The 16,483-nt window shown below is 40.3% G+C and overlaps 1 pseudogene; it reads right to left on the reverse strand.

The window, feature by feature from the left end:
- LOC119914378 overlaps positions 1–16,483 on the reverse strand; it is a 267,025-nt pseudogene that overhangs the window by 216,580 nt on the left and 33,962 nt on the right.

Consider the following 16,483-nt stretch of genomic DNA (forward strand, 5'->3'; position numbering starts at 1 on the left):
CTTTCCAACAGCAGTGCAGTCTCTGTTTTCAGTTTTGTTTTCCATTAACTAACTAACTGCTATCAGCTTGAATAGAACTGAATCAGTCCATGGTTACCTGTTTGAGGGCACGTTCAATCTCCACCCCCTGAGCCCAGGGCACTGCTGGATTGGCCAGACAGTCCCCACTGTTGCCACGACGACTCATGTCTATTCTCTGCTTGTGAAGGAAGCGAAACGCCTCAGTCATTACATGGACAGCATCATAGGTGAGGGCTGAGGTATACTGAAAGACAGAAACATTAAAATTACCACAAGAAGCACGTATATCAGGGCTGGGCTGAGACAGACATGTTGACATGTCATCCCACACACCTGCTGTGTGGTTATTGTAGGATAGGACCTTTGGTTCAGTTCAGCTAAACTATTATTCACTGTGTGCCAAGTCGCTCATTATTACAAAAACATGTTGAATGGCCAAAGGCCAAAACCAAAAGATTAAGAAATACTTTATTGGTCCCTTGAGGGAAATTGCCTTATGTTAGAGTTGCTCCCATTCTACAATAGAAATATATATATAAACATATTAAAGGCCCTATTTTAATTTTGCAAGCTCCCACAGGGATTCAGTCTGGCTGGACTAATATTGCTGATAAAAGCCCCCTGACAATCACTGACTTCCCATTGGAACACATTTATGGTAGAAACATAAATAACTAAACATTTTTGGGCAAAAAAACATAAGCCTTGGTGAAACAGTTTGTCAAGAACAAAGATGTAAGTCAGTGTGACTGTTAAATGTGAAGTTTGAATGCTAAATTTCCCCAGAAATAAGTCTTCCCTATTATGGTGCTTTTAGCATGTTATTGTAGCCTGATGAGGAAATTATTACAGTTTTTTTGATTACACAGGGATAAAATTTAGTTTCCAGTGGCCACTAACGGTGCGGTTTTAAGATTGCCACTAGGTGTGCTCGCACGTATGCTCGCTTGAACTCGTCAACGAGCATAATTTAAAACGAAACTGCTTTCATACAGAGATCCCACAATAAACATGGAAACACCGGCATGCTGGCTGTGGCTTTTTTTCCAGGCTTTGTTACTTCAACGTTCAAACTCATACAGTGCAGCGAGTCGCATATTGGCACAATGCTCCTGGAAAAAAAGGCAGTGTGACAGCGGCTACAGACAGACAGGGAGACAGCTTCACACAAAACTCAGGTATACTCCCACTGCCCCGTTACACTAATAGTTTTATCAGCTGCGGGTTGAACTCTTGTCTCGTACTTATCTTTTGATCTTAAACCCAAATGTCTTCAGCGAACAACAAAAACAAAGGAATTTGCCTAACCGTTCCAATACTTTTGGAGGTGAGTGTAATACCGGTGGTACAAAGGAGTCGGCGAGCTAACATGACTCTGTGTTTCTCCAGCCTTGTTTACTGTTTTCACCCGACGTCATATGATTCTCGTTTGGCCTGACAGGCTTCATCGCATAAACCTTTATAGTTGTTTTGTATCCTTACATGGAGTTTATGTTGTCATTTGTGTTGTGTTGGGAGCCGGCTGTCGTTAGCTGTGCTGTTGTCGCTGTATTTGGAGAGGCTCGGGAGTGGGCACAGGGCTACATCCTGACCCGGTGCCTTCACATTAAAAGCAGAATAGTGGCTGTTCCAAGCAACAAAGAACACAGGTGCGTGCTTCATTTCTAAGTGAGGTTAGAGCCCATTGACAAAATTAATAAGTGATTTCATTGACAAACTACATATAGCCCCTTTAATATTTGTACGACTTTATTGTTAAAATACTTTGTAATTAGACATAGTTTGGACAACTTACAATTGGTTTACGGATTCTGAAAGCTGAAGACCCCATGTTTTCAAAACAGTAGGCTATAACATTCATATCTTCTAAAAATAAACCAGCTTCTGTAGTGATTTTTCATAACTATGCTACAGGGGACCTGGTACAGAGTCAGTTGGGCTAAATTTGTATTTTTATTGCTGTGGTTTGCTATTTAGTGTGCTCTTGTTGCTAAAATCACCAAAGTAGCAGATAAGTCACACTGCAGCCCGATGTAGTTCTGAGACGTCTATTCTCAGTGCAAACTCTGAGACCCAGTTTCCACCAAAATACCAACAACCTGCTTTGTGCTGTTTAATTTCCACCTGTGCATCAGATATCAAAAGGTCAGAGCGCTGCTTGCAACCAGGTTCAATAGGCTCCAAAAAGAAGTTCATGTCATGTGGAAAACATCGAATTTTATGGCAAATGTCACTAAGTTATTCACAACAAAAGAGTATGTACTAGTGTACTGGTAATACACAGAGAGTTGAGTAAACTCAATATTAGAATGATTATGTTATTCTGATCCCTGGACTAGCTTCTGGTAACCTGAATCCTCCTCACACAGCATTCTTCAATCCTAGAACAATTTAAGATCATTTAAATTAGCCTGTGAACTAATGTTGAATGTGCAAATCTTACTCTGATCCGTGTATCGGCTCCTGGATACTCCTTCTCTTCCAGAGCCTCCCATCGTTGGTCAAACTTTGCCACCACAGGATCATCAAAATCTACTATCTGAAACCCAGACACATTCGCACCTCCATACTGGATTTTAGAGAGGTCGCCATCTACAAAACCCTGGAACAAGATAAACAACAAAAACAAGAAGAACAAGAAGAAAAACATTTTTAATTGATGACTTTATCCTATTTTATTCTGTGCCAGGATCTGATGGAGCCTCAGACCATGCAGTGCATGTAGTCTGTCTCCAGAAATTTGACCAACATTGACCAACCCCGAGGCTCTGGAACAGCCTGCCCGAGGAAATCAGGTCGGCTGAGTCGGTGAACTCTTTTAAGTCCCTTCTTAAAACATACTTTTATAGGAGAGCTTTTCCCGATCTTATTTGACTTTATTTTATCCCTTTTATTTTATTGTATTTTACTAATTTTATATAAAATTTTCATGCTCTTATCTTTTTTGTATTATTCTTTACACTTGTTAAAGCACTTTGTAACTTGTTTTTGAAAAGTGCTCTACAAATAAGGATTATTATTATTATTATATACCTGGAGTAGGAGTTTACTGAGTATATGTGTTCTAAATATCATAGTGAAAACACTGCAAATAACCTCTATTAACATTACCATCTCTCTTTATTATAAACAGCACAATGCTCCTGTTATCATGGGCAGTTTGATTTTGTATGCCCTTCTCTGGTCAAATCAGATCAACTACAGAACAACCATAAGCAAGCCTGTGAATAGAAAATTAGCAGGAAATATGTAGGCTTCTTTTCCATTTTTGATGAAGCTGACCCACCTACAGCCCATTTTCACTGCCTGTGCCCCTGTTAGCTGCCTGGCAGATTACCGGTCCTCCTGTTGCAGCTTGATTGGATGTGATTGCGTGCTCTGCCAGCCAGCAGGTTGATTACTGTAAATCTGCTATTTGACACCGAATCTAACAACATGCTTTTAACAATATCTGGCCTTGTATTCATTTCTTTATTTTTCAGCCATACGTAAACAGTGTTTGGTCAGGTTAAACCAGACACAGAAAGTGACTCACCAAGTTAGCAATGATATAGTGGTATCCTTTCACATGCCTCCCTATAGTGATCACCTGATGGGAAAAGAGTAAAGTCAGTAAATATCAAAGACAGATGTACTAAGACTGTAATGAAAATTAAATGCATTGCTGTGTTTTTTTACTTTTACTTTTGCTTGTCTATTGTAGCTGTCCTGTGAAAACCATGCATCTCCAAATGTCTACTTAAGCTGCATAACAGTTTTCATCATATGCTTATATTGGACAATACTATGCAGTTTCCTGGAAGCAGGTACAAGTTTTCCACAATGGAAAACCAAACAAAGGCGAGTAGAGTCGAGCCGAGTCGAGCTGGTACTATGCAGTGGAAAAGGGGCCAGTAAGGAAACAGGCCGAACTTAAAGTATATTAAGCCATGTGAATATTTTGTACATTGCTCGCTGTTAATAAAAAGTAATGAAGTAAGATAGAGAAAGAAAAAAGACAGATGAAGAGAAAAAAGGAAAGATAGCCAGATTGCATTATATGGCATTTAAAAGCGGAGTATTCCAGCAACAATAAGGTCTGTGCCAGATGACCTTAGCCATCTGGAAATGGTATTGTATTTGACAGACATAATATACTGCAAAGGATGGGTCTGTAGCATGTTGAAGGGGCAGAAGGAGCTTTCTTGGTTATGGATGGATATTATTTCTTATATTGGTAGTAGTAGTTGTACTAGTGACAAAACTGGAATCCACCTGTTCCATGATATCTTTGACTTTGTCTTGCTCACAATCCAGGATGATGCGTCGCTCCTTACGGATCTCCAGGTCCTAAAAAACAGATCAATATTTAACAGTATTCAACATCAGAGTTCTTAATGTTGTGCTGTCTGCAGCGTGAAGTGTAGCTCTGCAAACAACATGTGCACCAAGCTGTGGGAGGAGAGGTATAAAAGAGCGTGTCATCTAGCTGCACACAGCATACTACTCGCCACTGTAGTCTAGGTCAGTGACAAACTGTGAAAGCTGTACCTGAGATTTTGTGCTATTTTTATTACTTTAACATGGTGGCCCCGAGATCTCAACACACTGCAACTTAAGAAAACACATGCAAATTACAAAAACATCTTTATCAATTTGACAACATATATGCAGCACTTAGAAAACACACAGTAAATATAGAAAACACAACCAAATACAAAGAGTGCTGCATCACAGATAACTGTCTAAACTCCAATGCAAAGGACCGACTTCAATAACTTAACAGTCACAAACCATGGCAACAACAAGCGGGTCCCAGCCATGTTCAGCACTTTTTAGTTTGTGCTAGTTGCACTGTTTGGTGGTGTTTTCTGTTTTTGCAGTGCTAAACATTGGTGTTTTCAATTTGATGAAGATGTTTCCTTAATTTACTTGTGTTTTGTCTATTTGTATTTGTTTTATTAAGTTGTAGTGCACTGAGCTCTCAGGGTCGCTGTACTTGTTAGTCGCTGTAATTGTTAGGTAGATGCAGCAATACAGACTTCCCTAAATTCCCAGAAACCAAGAAGTGAGATAGTCCCATTTCTCACTACTAAAAGTTGGAAGTCCATTCTGTCACCGATGGCATTACACTAGTGAGCTTGAGATGTCACTGTCATGACTGAACTGTGGAATACTGTATATTGTAGAGGGCAGGAGACGCACCACACTTTTCACCATAATGCATGTTTTTGTGTATCTTGGTGTTTCTAAAAATGTACCGTGCATGGAGACCTAACAGGGTGCAGTGCATGTAACAGAATATCAATACCTGAAACAGGGAGCGGTAAGCTTCGTCTTTCCTCTCATCTTTCAGGTTTCCTACATTAATTGCCGTAACGACCCATTTTTTTTCTGCTGCAGTGTCCAATATTACCTGAAGAGTAGAAAGACCTGCACAAACAGACACACTGCTATGAAAGTCAAATATGACATATTAAATGAAAATAGCCATACTGCATCTTTTTCACTAGCTACTTGCTCCAATACTGGAGCTGTCGGTGAATATTCTCAGCCATCCAGTTTAAAGGGTACCTAGAAGAGGCCCCCTCAACAGTGCAACAACTGACAAGCGGTCAGTGCCACTGTATCAGATAAAGGGTCTATGTCATCCATGCTTCCTATTTAAACCAATTCAATCTGCATGACATAGTTTGAGCCCTTCAGTCATAACACCCGAGTCTGAGTTCTTCCTCCTGCTGCCTTCATATTATTCCCACAAGCTTTCTACAGTATGTTTTAAATTGCATTACATGACACTTCTTGACAATAGTCAATACCTCTCTAATATTAGTCAATTTCCTCAAAACACTGAAAACAGCAGTGATCAAGCCTCTTAAAAAAATAACATTAGACTCCTCAATTGGCTTCTCACAAGTCTAAAAGGAGACTTATTGTGCTTTTCCACATTTTATGACTTATCTACAATGTTATAATGCTGGATGTTTATGTTAAACATGGCCAAAGTTTCAAAACATGAGGTTAAAGAATTTATAGGAAATCACTGTGAGCAAAAACCTCAGAAATACCGAGCCAGACGGAGCCGGTGTTCCATATATGGTCATGTGCTCCCACACTAACGGCATGGCGACACTCAGTCTGCCTGTTCCGCCCAGCAACAACAACAGCCTGGGGCGAGTTCAGCGCAAACAAAACGTAGCAAAACGTTTTTTTCAACGGAAACGGTGGTTCCCTGAACACTCTGTTGTGTACGCAAGTGCACTGCATTTTCCTTCCTTTTTAACACCGTTGTGTTGCCGCTGATTGGTAACACCTGAGACACGCCCACCAAACGGGATGAAACATACCTCGGGCTTCGAGGTATGTTTCATCCCGTTGCAAGGATGCAAGGGTCGTTCAATCAGAAAACGTTGCAAACCAGTGCAAAACGTTTTGAGATTGAACTCGCCCCTGGTAACATGCTTCAGGTCTTGTCCAATCAGAAGACATTGGGCTTTGAGAGGGGTGGGCTTAAAGAGACAGGAGCATCTACAGCTTGTTCAGACAGAGGCTGAAATGAAGGTCTACATGAAGAGTCAGTGTAAGAAAAAAAAAAAAAATTTTTCTGAACTTCGAATCATGCAAAGCTGTCATACAGCAATATAATAGGTCTCCTTTAAACCACGTCTATTTAAAAACAGAGAATGATTGACACACTTTACATCACAAAATTATTGGACAGACTTAAAAACTGGGTGGGACTCTGGCATAGCCCTTCAATGGTTTAAATCTGCAGGGTGGAGACTATTTTGTGTCACTTGGTAATTACAAACCTGAACAAACAGCAATGACATGAAATTTTTCAACATGTATACGCTCCCACCAGTTCACATTCAGGAAAACAACAACATATCCTATCACATTTCCTAAATTTCTAAACCCACAACAGAACTAGAATCAGTCTAATATCACCTTAAAAATGGTGAATGGTCTATACGTGTATAGCCACTCAGTACCTATCTTGGATCTTTACAAAACAAAATGAAGGGATCCTTTAATTGCAGTTGTGTTAGAAGTTAAGCAGCAGCAACACTAAAATCACATGCTCTATGTGCTAAATAATGAGATGCTTTTTACCTCGATCACTGTCGTATAGATAGGCAAACTTTTCCCATTTGTAGTACTCTACTAATGAAACTAGCGGGCCCTTGATGTCCGGCCTCATCTGGAGAACAAACTGATTCATTCCTTCTGCTGGGAAAGAAGGTGTGATGAACGAGACATGAAGTGTCTCGCAGAAGGATGTGATGGTGTTTACCGACTTCTTGTCGTAGAAGCCAAAAATGGCATAGACACCTCGAGAGAACTGGGAACAAACTAGGAGAAAGAGAGAGAGAGAGAGAGAAACCTTTTAAGAAAACATTAAAAGGATACAGACAAACAGAGAGAATAGAACTCAGACACAAGAGGCAGGCAGGATTTAGGTAAAATCCTAAGAAGTGACAAAGGAAGGATGTTAACACTTGTGATAACACTTACCTGGTTAAACCTTTGGCTATCTATAATAGCATTTAGGCAGTAATGCAGCTAATGATTATGCAGATTGTACAGGTTGAATATCATTGACATACAGTTCATCTGTGTATATTTAAATAAGTGTGAATGAATCAGGATGCAAATCTGTAAATGAAAACAGACCAGGTCTCCATCCCCACAGCAGTGTGTACAAAGGTGACACAGGTAGGGAAGAGAAGCCTGAATAAATAACTATGTGCACTGAGATGGTCATCTCAAAGAAAACACAGGAATGGTCAGAAAGAGAAGCCTCAGTCACCACAACTTTAGAAATGTTAAATCCCTTGGGGGAGAGGGTGAGGTAGAGAGAGAGATGAGCAAAAACTGGAGTGGAGACCTTTACTTGGTCTCTCTTTCATTGTGGCTAATTACTAGATAAAAATATAAGCTAAAACTAAATAAGTTTTATTTGCACATAGCTAAAATAACAAAATCAATATATTGTAATCACAGGATTTACAGCATTTGAGTGCACTTTACTGTATTGAAAGGGTCTGTGTCGTTGCTAATGGCTCGGCACTGAACTACTTTTAAGGCACAGGCCAAACTGCTTTGCTAGTAATGAGTATCAAAAAAATCCCTTGTTATTTGGTAACAAATTTCGGCACCCAAGAACAAAATCTCAACCATGGTGTTGTTTACAGACTGGTAAGTTGACAGTGGATGTCTCACTCTGCCACTATTTCCTAGCACAAATGTCACCCACATAGTGATTCCCTTCTTCTTTGGATTAGGCAGACTTGACTCTACAATGGTGTTTGTAGGGGTCCAAGCGTGATTCCACTACCACTGGTGTACCATTGGTGCTGGGAATCCTATTGAAGTCACTCAGATTTCTATTGTTTTTTCTTTGGTAAAAGTCATACTGCAGCTTAAACTATAAAGGTCATGTAAGTGAAATTCACAGGGCTGGTATGGACAGCTGCAAGCATCTTAGACACATGGTGCTATAATCAAGGTAAAAGTGTTTGGCACATTGCATATTCAAAAATGATATATATATTTATAAAGGTTTCCTACATTGAGCTGCATCTTGTGATACGCTCATTTCCGCTCATAATTTTTTTTCACAAAATCGTGAAATGTGGGGAACTTACTTCTCCTCGGCCAAGATTCCAATTTGCATAAAACTTAGCATGTAAAATAAATGGTACATGATGATCATAATTTAGTCAAAGAATTTTGACAATTCAAAAAGTTATAAAAAAACAATTTCCTGTATTTGGGGGACAAACTGGAAGCAGGACGTCCCTAGGATTGAAAGACTGGTAGGGCTTAGCCCCCAGGGTATATGCGTAGGAGCCATTATAAGTGAGGGGGACATGTCCCCCCACATTTCAAAATCTATGCAGTTACGCAGAAGAACACCAGGTCTCCTCTGTGGTACAGAGACGCGCTTATCACAGATATGAATGAGCTGGGCGGATTTAGAAACATTTTGAAAATCAGGCATATATCTTTTCAATTTAAGGCTTTATGTTCTACTAATACAACTGAAATCCAGTGAGCGCGCACCACGGCACTGGTGGCCGTGTTGGAAAGCAACCTGCGTCGCTCTTTAACAAGCCGGCCTGCACCTTCTTTCACTTTCCATTAATGGCGCATTCAAAGCGTCTTTAGTCTCTGCAGAGCAAATGAAGAGTACACACTGTTACATCCAAGTCTGATGATCACTAGATTGATTCTGATATATTAACAGTATCCTGTTGTTGAAAAGAGCATTGCTTTCTTTTGATAGATATCAGCCTGTTTTTTTACATTGGTTACTGTGAACAGAATGTCGCCGGTGAAACTAATCTTAGCTTTCACTCAGCAGCTACCAGCCGTTATTTATTCAGGAAACAATCATTTTTGAGATGCATAGAGAATCTGTGCGTGTGAATCTGGGAACTTTTGGGCTTCTGTAAATAGCATCATAGAGTACGGTCTAGACCTGCTCTTTTATGAAAAGCGCTGTGAGATAACTGTTGTTGTGATTTGGCGCTATATAAATAAAATTGAATTGAATTGAATTGAATTGAATAGAGAGAGAAAATATGGTGGACAAAACAGTCCTGTTGGGCTTTACGCATAACGCACAGCTTCCTCTGTATGTAGGTTTACCTGCTTCAACAAGGAGCTGCTCTGTGTTACTGCCACAATCATTCTTTGCGTTGTAAAGATTATTTAGATGCTTCAGGAATAATCAGACTGTTTGGCTGCCTGTGCTACTGCAAAGCAAGTGGTTTGGTTGGCTACATGTCCATAATAAAATTTACAGGCAACAATAGTCTGCTGGGCAGCAAGCTGATATTTTAAAGTGATCTTATCAACACTTTCATGGAGATTTAAAAAGGAAAATAATTATTAAACAGAAATAGCTAAAGATAATCAACCAGCAAAGCAAATTGCATTCCCTAAATATAACCATGTTGCAGCTGTTTGGAACCTGATGAACAGCAGATAAAATATATTAAAATACTTGTATATGAGTAGGTTTGTCATTTTTGTCTTTTACTTTTTATGGGAGTAATTGTACTTTTTCTTGAGTAAAGATTTTGAGCAGCTACCTGCCACTGGCCAGCAGCACCAGTACTAGCGCTGTCATGGTGAACATGAGTCAGACAGCAGAGATGAGGTCAATAGCAGAACAGAGTCAGAGCAGCAGTTTATGGTCAGATTGATGATGATATGGCTTATTTATTTATCTACTCAAGGGCTCAGCTGAAGTGATTACTTTACTTTGAAAACGTATTTTAAAGGCTCATTTAGTTATGTACTCTACTTGCATAAAATTCTCTAGAATGCAGGAATGAAGGTTTCTAAAGACCCAGAGCCCCAACACATGCTGCGTCTGTAGAGTGGGCTCCTGGGTACTTTTTTGGCTCTGTCTGTGACCATCCTTGACCTCAAAAACATGTGCCAGGAGGTGTGCACGTGTCTCTGCTACGTGTCCATAAACAATTAGAAAGTAGTCAAAATGTTCACACAGAGACGAGCATCCTACAGTATTTTAAGAGGAAGAGGACAGAGGTCACTGGAGCAGGAGTAGAAAAAACTGAGGAGGACGAGCTTGTAAGTTGTACGGATAGCTAGTAGACGTAGTAAATTCTAAAACTCACGTAGTAAAAAGACTTGGTTATTCCAACAGCATGTCATCAGTGCATTGAAGACAGTTCTGTGTTCACAAACATTCACAGGGAGAGTCAGGGCCAAGTGAGACACAGGAAATATCACAGACAGCTACATCAAGTGTAACATTAGGATAACTGAATACATTTGTACTGTGGCTACATTGTATAGCAGCTGTTCCATGGTTTTTATGTTTTGTTCTAGTTAGTATTATACTCGCTCTCTCTGACCCTCTCCATCTTCGAGACTTCATAATCTCCCCACTCCAGTCTATTCTCCATCTTCTGTCACTACAAAGACCCTCTTTCAGCCACACTAACAAGTACATTCTGTTTTCAAAAGTCATTAGAAGTAAGGGGCGGCTGTGGCTCAGGAGGTAGAGCGGGTTGGCAGTTAATGGCAGTGTCCTTGGGCAAGATACTGAACCCCGATTTGCCCCTGGCGGCTGTTGTATGAATGTGTGTGAATGTTAGTTTCCGTTTGAGCACTTAGGCTCAGTGTATGAATGTGTATGACTGGTGAATGCAGATGTAGTGTAAAAGCGCTTTGAGTGGTCGAAAAGACTAGAAAGGCGCTATACAAGTACGGAGCATTTACATTTAGAAGTGAGCATTTAATCAGAATCGGTAGTGTTTAACACATACGAGTAATTTGTTTTGGTGATAAGGTGCTACATGCAGACAAACATACAGTTGACATAAATAAATGTAGAAATATATAAATATGGAATAGACAATGCAAGTTATATAATAATATTAAAAATAATACAACTATTTGCAGACAATTTATCTATCAACTATTTAAGTGCTTTATTTAAAAAAAACAAAACCAAACCCCCCTAGCATTTCACTGTCCCCCCCAGGTTCAAAGTCGCTCCTATGCCCCTGCCCCAGGGAATGCGTAAATTATGCCTCGCATATTTTGTTACTGTATTAGACCACTTATATTAACAACCAGTGAAGTAGCCAAGATGATCAGGTAAAAAGGGACCGACATATTCTCTTCTTCCATTTCTCCTCTGTTTAACAAAAGTTACTGTAATGTTAGCTATTAGACACATCAAAGCTGCATGGGGCCAGACTGTGTTCCTGCTGAGTTCTTCTGTAGGCTGTGACTTAAATGCTATCCATCTGCTCATGTAAATGTGTGATAAAGTAATACCATATCAAATACCTCTCTATTAGATATGTTGCAAGTCCAAATAATGCTATTACACTCATTACTGTTGCTGCAGTGTAGACTGGTTCAATCAGAGTGTGAGTTTTGCTCTGTAGCTTGGCTTGCATACAATAAATACTGTAAGCTGTTGATAAGGATCCCATTTAAAGTGACTACTACAATTTAATGTACGTATATATGTGGGTATATGTTCATGTATAGCCTAGCCTACATTACAGACCACTACCGGCCTCAGAATCAGCTGCCCTGCCAATCTCCTGCTTTGCTCTCTCCTAAAATATTTTCCAATATCCATACAGTTTCACTCTATCACTCACTATGTTGAATGAATCTTCCTTCACCATTCACCTGTGTGTGTTGGTGTGCGTGTGTGTGTCAGTGTGCGAATGTTGTAACGTAGCAATGAAATGCAGCCTCCCTCAAGGTCCTAATGCCCGACCACAGTAAGGATTTAAATTTTGAAGCAGTGGAAACAACCAGAACGCTTATTTAAAGCCAATATATATTATATTATTCTATCATATATCAATATTCTTGCTTTTCTTTGTTGAGTAGCTACATGTCTCCACTGTAAAAAACAATAATAAAAAAATCAAAATAATTATTATTTGGGGGGGCTTAGGACCATTTTAGGGTAGCCTCCCCTAAAATAGACCTAATGATGTCCATGACAAGAAAATATGTAATATCTCTGCATTGGTCTCTCCGATTGACACAAAATTTGGGCCACTACTTTCCCACGCCACACAGCGGTTGTGCAAGGACTTTGGAGACAATCAACCACTAGGTGGTACTCTTGTTTAAATTTTTTTCTAAATAGCTGTTAAATAGATTAGAGTAGTATAAAATGGTGCACACATGGTAGACACCAAAAGTTATTAAAAGAATTCTAATAATCCAAAACCTGCGCAAGTTATAAAGAACCAACTTCCAGTAAGTTATCTCCACACAGGTCTGACTGATTACCACAAAATTTTGGCCAGCAGTTTCCCTTGCCAAACTGAAGCTCTGCACAATTTTGACGCCAGTCAGCCAGTAGGTGGCGCTTTGTTGCAAAGCCAAAAAAAGTGATGAAAAAAATTATAAAATTATAACGACTCGTTATCCATGTTTGTGCTTTTTTACTGAATAGGTGGGCACAGAGAAGTACTTTGTGTCTGTGTGTATACTGCTATATTTAGTTGTCCTAATTCCATGACCTTGTTCTTTACTCTAGAAATAAAAAGTCCCATTTTATCTCTGGGTAAAATATTGCATTCATGTACATTACTGCATATATTTATGTTCTCTGCTCAGGCAATAAGGTCATGCTTTGAGCTGGCATCCTGATATATTAATATGACTAATGTGTAGTTAAACAATATCATTCAGATACTGTCATGCTATGCGCCTGCCAGCCTTGTTTAAGTCAGTCCTCTGTTCTGTTAGTTTAGTCTTCTCTGTATCTGCCTTGTAATCTATGTTATTGTTGTCTTGCCGGTCTTGTTTAGTTAGTTCTACGTCTGTGTTATTCGAGTCTTCTCCGTGTCTGCCATGTAGTCTATGTTAAGTTTATCTACTTTCTGGTGTTCTGATAAATTGCTATTTCCATGATTTGCTTTTCTGTTCTGGTTGGCCTGGATATATATATAAGTTATTGTTCTGGGGCCCAAGCACCTCCGTGATGCACTATCTAAAGATATAGTTTCCCTTGATGGCATCGCCCTGGCCTCCAGCACCACCGTGAGGAATCTTGGAGTTATCTTTGATCAGGACATGTCGTTTAAGTCTCACATTAAGCAAATTTCAAGGACCGCCTTTTTTCACCTACGTAATATTGCGAAAATCAGGAACATCCTGTCTAAAAATGATGCAGAAAAACTAGTCCATGCATTTGTTACTTCTAGGCTGGATTACTGCAATTCCTTATTATCAGGCTGCTCGAAAAAGTCCATTAAGACTCTTCAGCTGATCCAGAATGCTGCAGCACGTGTTCTGACAGGAACCAGGAAAAGAGATCATATTTCTCCTGTTTTAGCTTCTCTGCATTGGCTTCCAGTAAAATCCAGAATAGAATTTAAAATCATTCTTCTTACCTACAAAGCTCTTAATGGTCAGGCACCATCTTATCTTAAAGAGCTCATAGTACCTTACTACCCCACCAGAGCACTGCGCTCCCAGAATGCAGGGTTACTTGTGGTTCCTAGAGTCTCCAAAAGTAGACTAGGAGCCAGAGCGTTCAGCTATCAAGCTCCTCTCCTGTGGAACCAGGTTCCAGTTTGGGTTCAGGAGGCAGACACCATCTCCACATTTAAGAGTAGGCTTAAGACTTTCCTCTTTGATAAAGCTTATAGTTAGGGCTGGCTCAGGTAGTCCTGAACCATCCCTTAGTTATGCTGCTATAGGCCTAGACTGCCGGGGGATTTCCCATGATGCACTGAGCTCCTCTCTCCTCTACTTTCTCTCCCTCTGTATGCAACCTCATACTAACACACAACTTCTCCCCTTTCTGGTAGTCTTGTGCTTTCTCGTCTCTCTCCTCTCTCCTTCTATCACTTCCTGCAGGTTTTCTGGCTCTGGAGCTGTGGAGTCTGGATCTGTGGCTGCGGGTCACCTGCTGCCCCCGTGTTCCTGCTCGACACCCTCTGCTACAACAACTATTGTTACTAGTCCTATTGTTATTGTTGTTATTATAATCATTAACACTACGACTGTTACCATTAACACTATTATAAATATCTGTACCATTTTTCATTTAGTCTATAGCAACATCACCTTTACTGTCTGTACCTCTGTGTGTATATTGTGTAGGCTGCCTCCCTCCCCTCTCTCTCTCCTTACATCCCTCTCTTTTTCTCTCTGTTCCTCTCCTGCTCTCTCTCTCTCTCTCTCTCGCTCTCTCTCTCTCCCTCTCTCTCCTTCACCCCAACCGGTCAAGGCAGATGGCCGCCCTCCCTGAGCCATGGTTCTGCTCGAGGTTTCTGCCTCTTAAAGGAAGTTTTTCCTTGCCTCTGTCGCCTAGTGCTGCTCTTGGTGGGAATTGTTGGGTTTCTGTTTATATATATATATATATATATATATATATATATATTCATGTTCTGGTTGGTCTGTTTATATATATATTATTAGTTTCACCTGTGTTGCTCCCGCCCTGGTCATTAGTCTCTGGTATATATGTGTGGTTTTTCTGTTCAGCCCTTTACCGGTCATTGTACGTGTTACGCCGTGTCTGTCGTGGCTTCAGTTTCCTTGTCTCGTTTGTCCTTGTCCTGCCTATTCCCAGCTCATGTTCCTGCCTGTCTCTTGGAATTTTGATTACCTGTTTGGATTTCTGTTTCGTTGCTCATGTGGATTTAATGCCCCTGGATTTTCTGGACTCAGCCACTCAGTCTGTAAGTGTGCTCGCTTTTTGTTTATGGAAATAAATCTCAAGAACTGAATCTGCCTTTTCCCGTGTCTGCGTTTGGGTCCTACCAACCTGAGACAGTCACAATTAGGAATCAGGTCTAATGTCCAGTGTCATTTGATTTTTGACATCAAGGTTTTAAGGTACATTTATTTGTAATTCTACAACACAAGGCTACACAGTGAAATGAAGATTCTAGCCCCTTCACGCTACACAAACAGAATAGAATAAAAGCAGCATAACAGACCATGTCATTTATTTATGGTGGAGTGCAGAGGTGAGGTGGAGTTAAGTGTTAAAGCCTGAGGGAAGAAGCTGCATTGAAGCCTGTTGGTACTGCAGCGTATACTTCTATATTGCTTGCCAGACAGCAGCAGGGTGAACAGGTCGTGGCTGTGGTGGATAGACTCTCCTCTGTGTGAAGTTGATTCTCAGGACCCTAAAACTCTTAACATGCTCCACCCATTCATGTAGACAGGAGTGTCTGTGTTTGCCTCCCTTCTCTTAAAATATAGACTATTTTGCTAATGTTGAGCAGGATTATGCTCTCTGTGCACCAAGGTCGTTGATTTCTTCCCATTCCCATTCTAGGAACTGCGGCTCTGGAGGCAGAGCGCATCGTCCACTAATCAAAAGGTCAGTGGTTCAATCCCCGACTCATCAAGAGTCCTCGGGCGAGATATTGAACCCCAAATTGCTGACGGTGTGTGACTGTATTAGTTTCGGATGAGCACTTGGTACCTCAGTGTCCAACATAACAGTTTTCCTCCAGGGCAAAAAAACTGAAAAATAACGTTACTTTATTAATTTCAATTCAATTCAATTCAATTTTATTTATATAGCGCCAAATCACAACAACAGTTATCTCACAGCGCTTTTCATAAAGAGCCGGTCTAGACCATACTCTATGATGCTATTTACAGAAACCCAACAGCTCCCACCAAGAGCAAGCACTAGGCGACAGAGGCAAGGAAAAACTTCCTTGCTGATATTCATTGTAATGATTAATTCATTCAATAAATAACTGATTGATTTTTCTCCTTATAACATTTTAAAGATCTTAATATAAATGTTTTATTTGATTTTCCCAGTAAATAAAATCTGAGTGCTAGTTGCTTCTCCATAATTCACAAAGACAGGGAGAGACTTGTTGCAGATAATGATTGAACAGTTTAATGTGCCCCCACCCCGTCGTGCAGATTCTGTGCAGACTGGTTCCTGCTCCCAGTGAGTGAACACTGCAGTTGGACCGGG

Source organism: Micropterus salmoides, unplaced genomic scaffold, assembly GCF_014851395.1.
Source record: "Micropterus salmoides isolate LMB-PRFRI ecotype aquatic unplaced genomic scaffold, ASM1485139v1 Ms_hic_scaffold_1, whole genome shotgun sequence".
NCBI lineage: Eukaryota > Metazoa > Chordata > Actinopteri > Centrarchiformes > Centrarchidae > Micropterus > Micropterus salmoides.